This window comes from Elephantulus edwardii, unplaced genomic scaffold (assembly GCF_000299155.1).
Source record: "Elephantulus edwardii isolate Elephantulus edwardi_28Jun2011 unplaced genomic scaffold, EleEdw1.0 scaffold00058, whole genome shotgun sequence".
In the NCBI taxonomy this organism is placed as follows: domain Eukaryota; kingdom Metazoa; phylum Chordata; class Mammalia; order Macroscelidea; family Macroscelididae; genus Elephantulus; species Elephantulus edwardii.
The window spans coordinates 8,001,025-8,010,817 of NW_006399808.1; the positions used below are offsets into that span (position 1 = coordinate 8,001,025).

The following is a 9,793-nucleotide window of genomic DNA, read 5'->3' on the forward strand; positions in this document are numbered from 1 at the left end:
CACCATTTTACACTCCCACCAACAGTGAATAAGGGTTCCAGTCTCTCCACAACCTCGCCAGCATTTGTTGCTTGCTGTTCTGTTAAATTTGACAGCAGACTTTCTTAATGCAATTTGTCTTTTTATTTCCTGGCTGCTGGTACCAAAAGTATTGATTGTGGATCCAAGCAATCTCAATCTCTTCATCATCAATCATAATGCTGCCAATCATCCTAGTGGTGAGGATCTTTGTTTTCTTTTTTGGTATTTATTATTATTATTAATTTTAATGAAAACTTACAGAAACTTTGGATTTCCATTCATTCATTGTTGCACTTTTTTCCCTGCCCACCCCTTCCCTCTCAGTTCACTCTTTTCTTTGAAAAGTAAAAAGAAATTTTTTTTCATTGTTAAACAATCCTTCCCCCCAGGTCCACTCCACTATGCAGCCTTCGTTCTGAACTCCTGTCATGGCAATAATACCTAATCACATATCCCTTCTAAATAGTTTTCTCCCTCATCTGTTTCAATACAGTATTATTTATGCCATCTTTCTCAATTTCCCCCCAACCCGATGTCAGTCCCATTTTTCAACAGTGGCACTATGCAGTATTTGTACTTTTGTGACTGAGATATTTCACTCAGGATAATGTCTTCCAGGGTCACCCATTTTTAATAATATTGCATTAGTTCTTTGTTTTTCAATGCAACATAGTATTCCATTGTGTGAATATACCACAGCTTCTCTATCCATTTGTTTATTGATGGGCACTTAGGTTGTTTCCAACTCTTCGCTATTGTGAACAAAGCTGCAATAAACATGGGTGTGCATATATCTGCTTGGTGGCAGTTATGGTTTCTTTGGGGCATATTCCCAGTAGTGGAATTGCTGGGTCAAATGGTATTCCTATTTGCAACTTTTGAGAAAGGGCCATACAGCTTTCCATAATGGTTACACCATTTTACACTTCCACCAACAGTAAATAAGGGTTCCAGTTTCTCCACAACCTTGCTAGCATTTGATGTTTGCTGTTCTGTTAAATTTTGCTATTCTTACTGGGGTGAGATGATATCTCTTATCTGTTTTGATTTGCATCTCTCTTAGAGCTAGGAATTTTGAACATTTCTTCATGTGTTTGTTTGCCATCTGAATGTCTTCTTTGGTGAAGGTTCTGTTTCATATTCTGAGCCCATTTCTAGCTGCAGTCCTTGACCTTGTACAGCAAATGCCTTAGGTCCTCCTCAGTTTTGGCAAGCAAGTTTGAGTCATCTGCATAATGGAGGTTGTTGATGAGTCTTCCTTCAATTCTGATGCCACATTTCCCCTCGTGGAGCCCAGCCCCCAGATGATTTGTTCTGCATATAGATTTAAAAGGTATGGAGATAGGACGTTCCTGGTGTGTACACTCTTCCCGATTTTGAACCATGCAGTGTTTCCTTACTCTTTTCTGATGACTGCCTCCCGGTCCAAATATATGTTTTGTATAAGCACAGATGAGTCTTCTGGGATTCCTATTCTTCTCAGAGTTAGCCACAGTTTGTTGTGATCCCTACAGTCAAATCCCTTTCCATAGTCAATGAAACCCAGATAGACATTCCTCTGGTGATCTCTGCTTTCACCCAAGATCCATCTAACATTAACCATAATATCCCTGCTACCACACCACGGCTTCTTTTAAACCCAGCTTGCACATCTGGAAGTTCTCTGTTGATGTGCTGTTCCAGTTGTTTTTGGATAATTTTCAGCAGAATCTTGCTTGCGTGTGATATTAATGATAGTGTTCAATAATTTCACAACTCTGTTGTGACATATTTCTTTGGAAGGGGATCAAATATGGATCTCTTCAAAACAGTTGGCCAGGTAGTTGTCCTCCAGATTTCTTGGCACAACTTGGTGAGTGCATCCAGGGCAATGTCCATTTGTTTAAATATGTCAATTTGTATGCTATCAATTCCTGGGGCCTTGTTTTTTGCCAATTTCATCAAAGCAGTTTGAACTTCTTCCTTCACCACTCTTGCTTATACATTTTTCACTAAATTCTTCTGTGTCAGTCATTCCTTTTGGTACAGTGATTCAGTATACTCCTTCTATCTTCTTTTAATGCTTCCTGCATCATTTAATATCCTGTACAAACCATACTTAAGTATTGCAACCCGAGGCTTGAATTTGTTCTTCACTTCTTTAGCTTAAGAAATGCCAATGAGTTTGGCTCTTTGGATTTTCTGACTCCAGGTCTTTGCACATTTCATTATAATATTTTGATTTGTCTTCCTACCCTGCTCTTCAAATCTTCTGTCCAGCTCCTTAACTTCTTGATTTCTTATTACTAGAAATAAGAGGGAACCATAAATATAAAATTTGTCACTGTTGTTGTTGTTATGTGCCATCAAGTTGAATATGACTCAAAGCAACCCTGTGAAAAACAGATCTGAACCCTGTCCTATCTTGTGCCATCCTCATCATCTCTGACATACTTCAGCCCTTTGCTGCTATCAAATTTAGGAAAGTATTTTTTGGGGAAAGGGAGAGATTGCAATTAATTTGTAATGTTTTGACTTTGAGAAGATGTGGTATCAATGACATTGTTTTCTACTCTTTTTGTAGGCTTGAAGTAATTACTAATTTTCAAAGAAAGAAACGTAAATAAATATCCAAATAGATTAGTATGACTGTACTCACTTAGACAAGGGCAAGTATAGGAGGGAAACCATATCACCAGGAGTTCACTGCAATCCTGATACCTAAGATCATCCTTTTCTAGGAAGAAGATTGCAGCTACCAAACATCGAGATTCCAAAGGGCACTAAGTGCTGAGGAGGGTGTGGAGTGATGGCAGTGTCAGACTGCTGGAAACGGCTTGCCAATGTTGTTACAGCTGACCAGATTCGTGTTCTGTTACACAGCAATTCTTTCCTCAGGTACATAACTAACAAAGATGTACATATAAGAGGTCTACAGCATGCAGAAGCAATAGTTTTGTAAATCACTACCTAACTGGCGGGTGTGGGGGTGGGGGCTGGAGAGCATTACTCTAAGTGAACTAACTCAGTCCCATAAGAACAAATACTGTATAAGACCATTATTGTAGAAATATATAACTAGCAAAATGTTTATGAGGATCTAAGGGGGAGCACAGAGATGAGGATGGCGGGAGGCATAAGATTTAAAGATTAAATTTTATCAGTGCATCCACTTCCTAAATAACATGACTCTGTAAACTCTATGAACTTTGATAAGGGTCAATAGTTGTAGAGGGGCTTCAGGCCTTTTGTCCATAGACTTGCTACGAGTCGTGCTCGACTCATAGGCAATCAACAACAATAGTGCTTACCGGAGGAGGACAGGAGAGAGAAGAAAAGGGGGACATTGCTTAAAGAACACTGTGCTTCTATCAAGGATGACAGAACAATTTAGAAATAGGTAATGGTAGGGGTTGAACAAATGTTACTTAATTGTACATGTGAGGAATGTTGAAATGGAAAGTGTTTTATTAAATATATATTTACCACAGTAAAAGTAACAGTGAGCACAGTAAAAAAAACTCTAGTATCCATAAAGTATTGATCTGGCAGGCAAAATGATTGGATTAGATGTAAATCTTCTATTGAAATTAAGTGAAAACTTGTTAAGGTTCTTTAATTGATTCTAGTTCTATTTTTGGAAATGATGCTGACACGTTTGGGGCCTTCCACCCTGTAGCTATAAACTATTTTATAAAGAGAAATGGAAGGTTTACCTTCATCACCTGGATATGTGCTGCTGAAAACTAGAAGACACCACTCATTCCGGGATGTGGGCCTACCAGGTGACTAGGAGCTAAAGCTTTGTCCTTCTGCCTGTGCCGAGGAAACCTATAGGATGCTATGTAAGTGCCTCTTCCTGCCTGGGCTAGCCCATACTTCAGCTCTGGGATGTGGCTGAGACCATCTGGTCTAGGTTTCAGGCCCCATATCCTCCATTTCATATTGCTTTGATGCTCATCTCCTGCAATTTTGATTAGAAGAGGTTTGGAGGCCCAGGTAAGAGATATGGATCCTTTAGCCAATTTGGTTACTTTACCAGTGTTCCAAAGCAATAAACAAGTACTATGCCCTGCATGGTGAAGTGAGTTCCTTCATGTGGTTTTTGCCTCAGTTCTTTAGAAAAATAGCTTGGGACATGTTTGTCCTAAGCCCTTTGTCTAGTTTTCAACTTCAGAGGGTATGTTACCTTTGTTTAGGTTGACACTGACATTTCCTGGGTAAACTATAAGCAATTTGATGGTTTGATAATTTTGTCTGGTGGTGAGCTTAAGCCTGCTCTGTTATTGGTGTGCTCATTGCAGACATTGGTCAATTGGTCAATATATTATGCAAATAAAGTGACTATATATTATGCAAATGAAATTACTATAGTCCAACAAGGGACTTGATCGGTTTGTGGTTGTGTTGGGAGGGCCATGCATTGAAAGTGGCAGGGTATTTTTCTTTTTTATGCAGCCAACTTTTTTTTACAGAGGTTTGAAAAAGAAAGAAAGAAGAAAAAAGAAAAATGTCCTAGGGCAGGTTCTCCAGAGAAACAAAACCAATGAAATTTGAGAGAGAGAAAAAAAACAGAAGAGAGAATAAGAGGTTGTCAAATTCTAAAACCGAGAGTCAGACTTCAAGCTGTTGGCTTTTACTGACTCAAGTAGTTTGCAGCTTCAGGAGCTGATGAACTAAAAATGAACAGGTCAGATATGGACTTCCAAGGCTGATCAGAACCCTAGATTGACAGAAAACATGGCAGGCTGCTGGCTCAAGTCGAAAGTCCCATACATTAGTGGTGATGAGCTAGACGTAGGATCTGGATTGAAGAAAAAGCAAGAAAGCTTTGTCAGAAGATATCCAAGTGTATTTTATGAAAGTCACAGTCCCGAAGGGAACTCCTTTTTAAGTGCCTGGTTGCTTGTAGCAGATCTCATCATGAAAATAATCACATAAAATCAGATCTCCTCAAGAGAATGACTGCCTCTTAACTGCCAAACCAGAGACTCATGGGCAGCCTCACCAATTTACAACCTTAAATATCACTAAGGAAAGGCAAGAAGAGAGAAGACAGAAGGAAAGAGAGAGAGAAAATAAGGATTGTACCACCGAAAATAGAGACTCAGAAAGGACCCTGTGGCAGAGCTGATGGTGACAGCAGAAACGTACTGCTAGGAACACAGTTAAGAGGGCAGGAGAAAGCTGCTCCACTGGCTGTGAGTGGCTTCAGCACTGCTAAGACTGACAACAGGGAGGCTAAAGGCAAATCCACTTGCACAACTGAGTGGGAGTGCACACATCGTAAGGGAGGTGGGGTGAAATGAAGAGACTGACAGGAAGCCCGCATAGCTGAGAGAGGGGTGCACAGCAGAAAGAAGGGCCAGCTTTCATGAATGGCCGAGATTTGCTAAGAACTCTATCCTTCACTGAAGAAGGGAGGAATGTACTCTCTCCACCTTGGAGAACGTTCCAGGTTTTACCTACCGGCTTCCTGACACTGATCCTGAGTTGTAGTCTGTTGATCCTGATCCTGAGTTATTTCCTTAACAAACCACTTAACTGTAAATATAGTCTGTACTTGAGTTCTCTGTGTCCATTTCAATGAATGATCAAGCCCAGAAGAGACGTAGAGAGTGTGTGGGGAGAACAGCTGGTGTCAGAATTGCTGTTAACTGTTGAGAGTGGAGGTACGTCTGACCTTCACCTTGTAGGAATCAGCTCTGCACTTACTGATTGCCTTCTCCTAAAGTTAGAAGACTTTAGGTGCTACTAGAATAATATGGGGCCATTCATTTAGAAATATAAACCATAGATATTAAATTTCTATTTCTCTCAGCTGTGAAAATATGAGTTGGAAGTTTTTCAATGAAGAAGTGGTTTCTTATTAAAAAATGAAAGAGTTTTCTGCTTCCTTGGAGTAGTTCTTCTCAAGTGGGTGTAAAGGGGAAGGTAAAGACCTCTTGACACATTTTATTTGTGTTTATGTTCCTCAGAGACAGTAGTTCTGAGCTGCACAAAGGACAGCAATGATTCTACCATGGCCTGAGTCATCCCACAAACATGTTGTGTTCACACAGGAAGAACTGCTATGAGAAGAATTTGCACTCTGCTTGTTAGCAGGCCTAATGTCATCTCTCTCAAGCCTCCTTCAAGTTCCATTACCCTACAGGTTCTCCAGTTTGGTGCTGTGTCTCATTCTGTTTCATCTTTCTGGAAAGCCTGTCCCTATTCTCAACTGCCGGTCTCAGGTGTCATATCATCCAAGTTGCCTTTCCTGTGTAGTCCTACTTTCAATATCCCTAGAAGTTTATGTGTTTCTTCCAGTCCTTCCCTTAATCTTCTGCTAGGGTTGTGTGAGCCCTGTCAGGAGTTCCTGAGGGAAAGGAAAATTATCAACCAAAACTTGTGGGTCTGAACTCATCAGAGGCATCTGAAAATCCACCTGAGGGTCAGCTATAGTTTGGTTCTGATTTGATGGTGCATAACAACAACAGTGCCATTTTATTAATAACTACATTTGTAAAAGTTTGATGACCCTCTACTGCATGCCTTGTGCCTTTATATCCCTATTTGAGATAGCCAGTTTCTGGTTTTCCCTGCCTTATCAAACCAGTACTCTGAGGGAACAAGCATATCTCTTTTGCTGAAGAATTATCCTTAGTAGTAGTATCAGTAGTAGAAATAATTGTGTCTGTTGTGCTACCTCAAGAAGTAGCCTTGGCTAGTAGCTGGCTTCGTAAAGGTTTGTGGTTGAACCCTGACTGGCCAAGTTTGCTTGAGGCTATTAGTCTGAATCAGTCAGCTCTGACAGGGGAGCGTCTAGTAGCTGTTAGTGCTATCCCAAATATGCCCAACTCCCCATCTTCCTGAGAGGGTCGGATTGTTCTGTTGGGCCCCACTGCATGCATAGAGCCATGAAACTAGGTTTGGTTGATGCCTCATGAGCAAAATTGATGTGCATGTCTGCGTTGAAACATCTATCTCATCGCAAGTCCAGACTCTCCTCTTTATGCCTTTTGTTCTGGTGAGGTTTGGGACATGGCTTCAAACCCAGTCAGAAGGGTTTATGGTTGAGGGAGCTTTTGCCTTTTGTTGCAATCAAATCTCTTGAAAGTGGGATTTTGATTGTGTAGAAAAGAGGCAGTGGTGCCCTGCTCAAAGATGGTATAATACATTCAAAGTGCTCTGGTTGACTCATCATTCAGTCACCTACTTAGGTCAAAATCATTCACACAAGAGAACTGGTTACTGTGCAACATGAATGCTCTGCTGGCCATGATTGAACCATTTCAGAATGGTTCAGAGCCGCTTCCCTACCTGAGTTCCAGGGTTAAGGAAGCTGGAGCAGTGGTTCTAGCCAGCTTATTTAGTGTGAGTAATACTCCTCTGCCATTATAAACCACTAACATTTGAGGTTGTTTTTAATGTAGTTTGGAGTTCCTGCCAGGGAGTATTACATGTACTCACTTATTAATTTGTAGTGAGCAGTTTTGCCTGAGTTTTACCACATTGCTGACACCTGCCCTGTCCTAGTGGTACAATCCTTCTCAATTCTTCCTGAGTCCTCAACAGAATGTCTGTGTCCGTAATTTCACCAAACGTCTCTTGAAAGCAACCTCGCCTTTGACTATTTGGCTCTTTAACACTCTTCCAGGCTCTACCCATTAACCAGTTCCAAAAGTCCATTCCTAGTAACAAACTCTGTCTTAGTTCTGTTTTTCTCAATGTTGTCAAGTCAGAACTGACTCATAGCTGACCCTCCAGAGAGTTTCTTAGACTATAAATTGCAAACAAAAAGATTTTCCATCTTTCTCCTGTAGAGTCTCCAGTGGATTTGAACCCCCAAAGGCATAGCCTTTGGGTTATCAAAACAACTCCCTATGGACTATTCCACCAGAAATAGTGCTGTTATAATAGAAACACCACAAGTGGTTGTCTTTAGCCAACAAAATTTATCCTCTGCATTTAGGAGGCTAGTTCAATATATCAAAGGTATGCTTCTAGGTATACTGGCATCTGTTTATCTCCCACCCCATGGCACCTGTTTATGGAATGAAAGTCTCTTCTAAAATTTATAATCACTCATAAGGACAGAGCACCCACTAAGCAAGGTCATGACAGGTTTACTTGTGTTTACTTAGCAATATGCAGTGAACTGATTAGTAAGTCCAAGTTCAGGGCTCCAGCTCCAGGCGAAGGAAGGTGCTGTGGTGTTAAGAGGTAGATAGATACCAGTCATAACAAGAAGCAGATTATTTGATGTAGTGTAAACAATGTGAAATAATTCACTAATGATTAGTAAATAAACACAAGTAAGCCAGTGCTCAGCTTTCTTAGAACTCAGCCCTTCTGAGTTCCTGAGTGCTCCAAATGGTCAAAGCAATCTGCTATGATCCAAAAAGTTAGAGGTGAGATGCACCCAGAAGTGCCTTGGAAGAAAGTAAAAAAAATTTTTTTTAAAATTTAAATTTAACAAACTCTGTCTTAGTTCTGTTTTTCTCATTGTTGTCAAATCAGAACTGACTCCTAGCTGACCCAATTTGTAGTTGACTCATAGCTCAATCATTGAAAAACCCACAGAGCCCAGTCCTACTCTGACACACACAGCATTGCAGTAACAGACATTTTTTTTTTTTAGTGGTGAAGGTTGGATTTTGGTTTAGACCAAGCAATCTCTGCTCAATGCTCTATATCCACAGCTCTTCACTTAATTGAATTCCATTGTCTCTCACGTTGATAATTTAGAAGTAAAGTTTAAACAGATGTCACTCCCTCCAATCTTTCATCTTTCTCATCCCTGTCCCAACCCTCAGGATTTCAAATTAAAAGGACCCTTCACCTGTCATAAAATCCCACTTCTTAAACCCCAACATCCAGAAAGGAAAACCTAAATCAAAGTGGTCAAGTTGTGACAGAGGACAGATAATCTTGGGACTCAGCCAGGGACAGTGCTTGAGGACTTTCTAATACATTAGCAGCCCTGTTAATTGTCAGGTTAGGTGTTAGGCTGCTAACTGAAAGGTTGGCAGTTCAAATCCACCAGCTGATCTAGTGGAGAAAGATGAGGCTGTTTCCTCTTAAGACTTACAGCCTTGGAAACTCAAAGGAGCCTCACCAGGAGTTGAAATGGACTCAAGGGCAGTGGGTTTGTTTTTTGGGTTTTTTTTTTTTGCATTTTTAAAAATTAAATTTTATTAATTTTAATGAACATTTACAGAGATTTTGGGTTTCCATTCATTCATTATTGCACTATAGGGCAGTGGGTTTTGAGTTGGTCTTCCCTTACCTTGTGGTGCTGTTCTCTATACCAGGAGCATCCTTAGCCTCTAGCCAAGTGAGAACCCTTTACCTTTCCAAAAGCTCTCCACCTCCTTTGCTTAATTTCTTTCCCCCATACCAATTACCACCTTATAGCATTCTATCTCATTTACTGATAAGGGCGCTCTGGTTGCCCAGCAGGTAAGGAGTTTGTGCTGCCAACTGAAAGGCAGGTGGTATGAATACACCAGTTGCTCCATGGGAGAAAGATGGGCAATCTCCTCTCGAGTAATGTTACTGCCTCTGAAACCCCAGCAGAGGATCAACTATGTGGTATATGACAATAACATCGTTTCTTTCTCGCCATAAAGAGAACATGAGCTCTACAAATGCAGGGAGTTTCCCTGTTTTTGTCATCTGATTAGTGACAAGAACAGAGCCTGGCATAATGAAGATCTTGGTAAATGTATGAATGGATGGTTCCTTGACATCTTCTTTTTTTTTTCTATAATTATATTTTATTAATTTTCATAAACATTTACAGAGATTT

General features: G+C 40.4%; 1 pseudogene; it reads left to right on the top strand.

Annotated features, from left to right (window-relative positions):
- Positions 1–7,242: 7,242 nt before the first annotated feature.
- Positions 7,243–9,793, top strand: part of LOC102851948 — a 43,437-nt pseudogene continuing 40,886 nt past the window's right edge.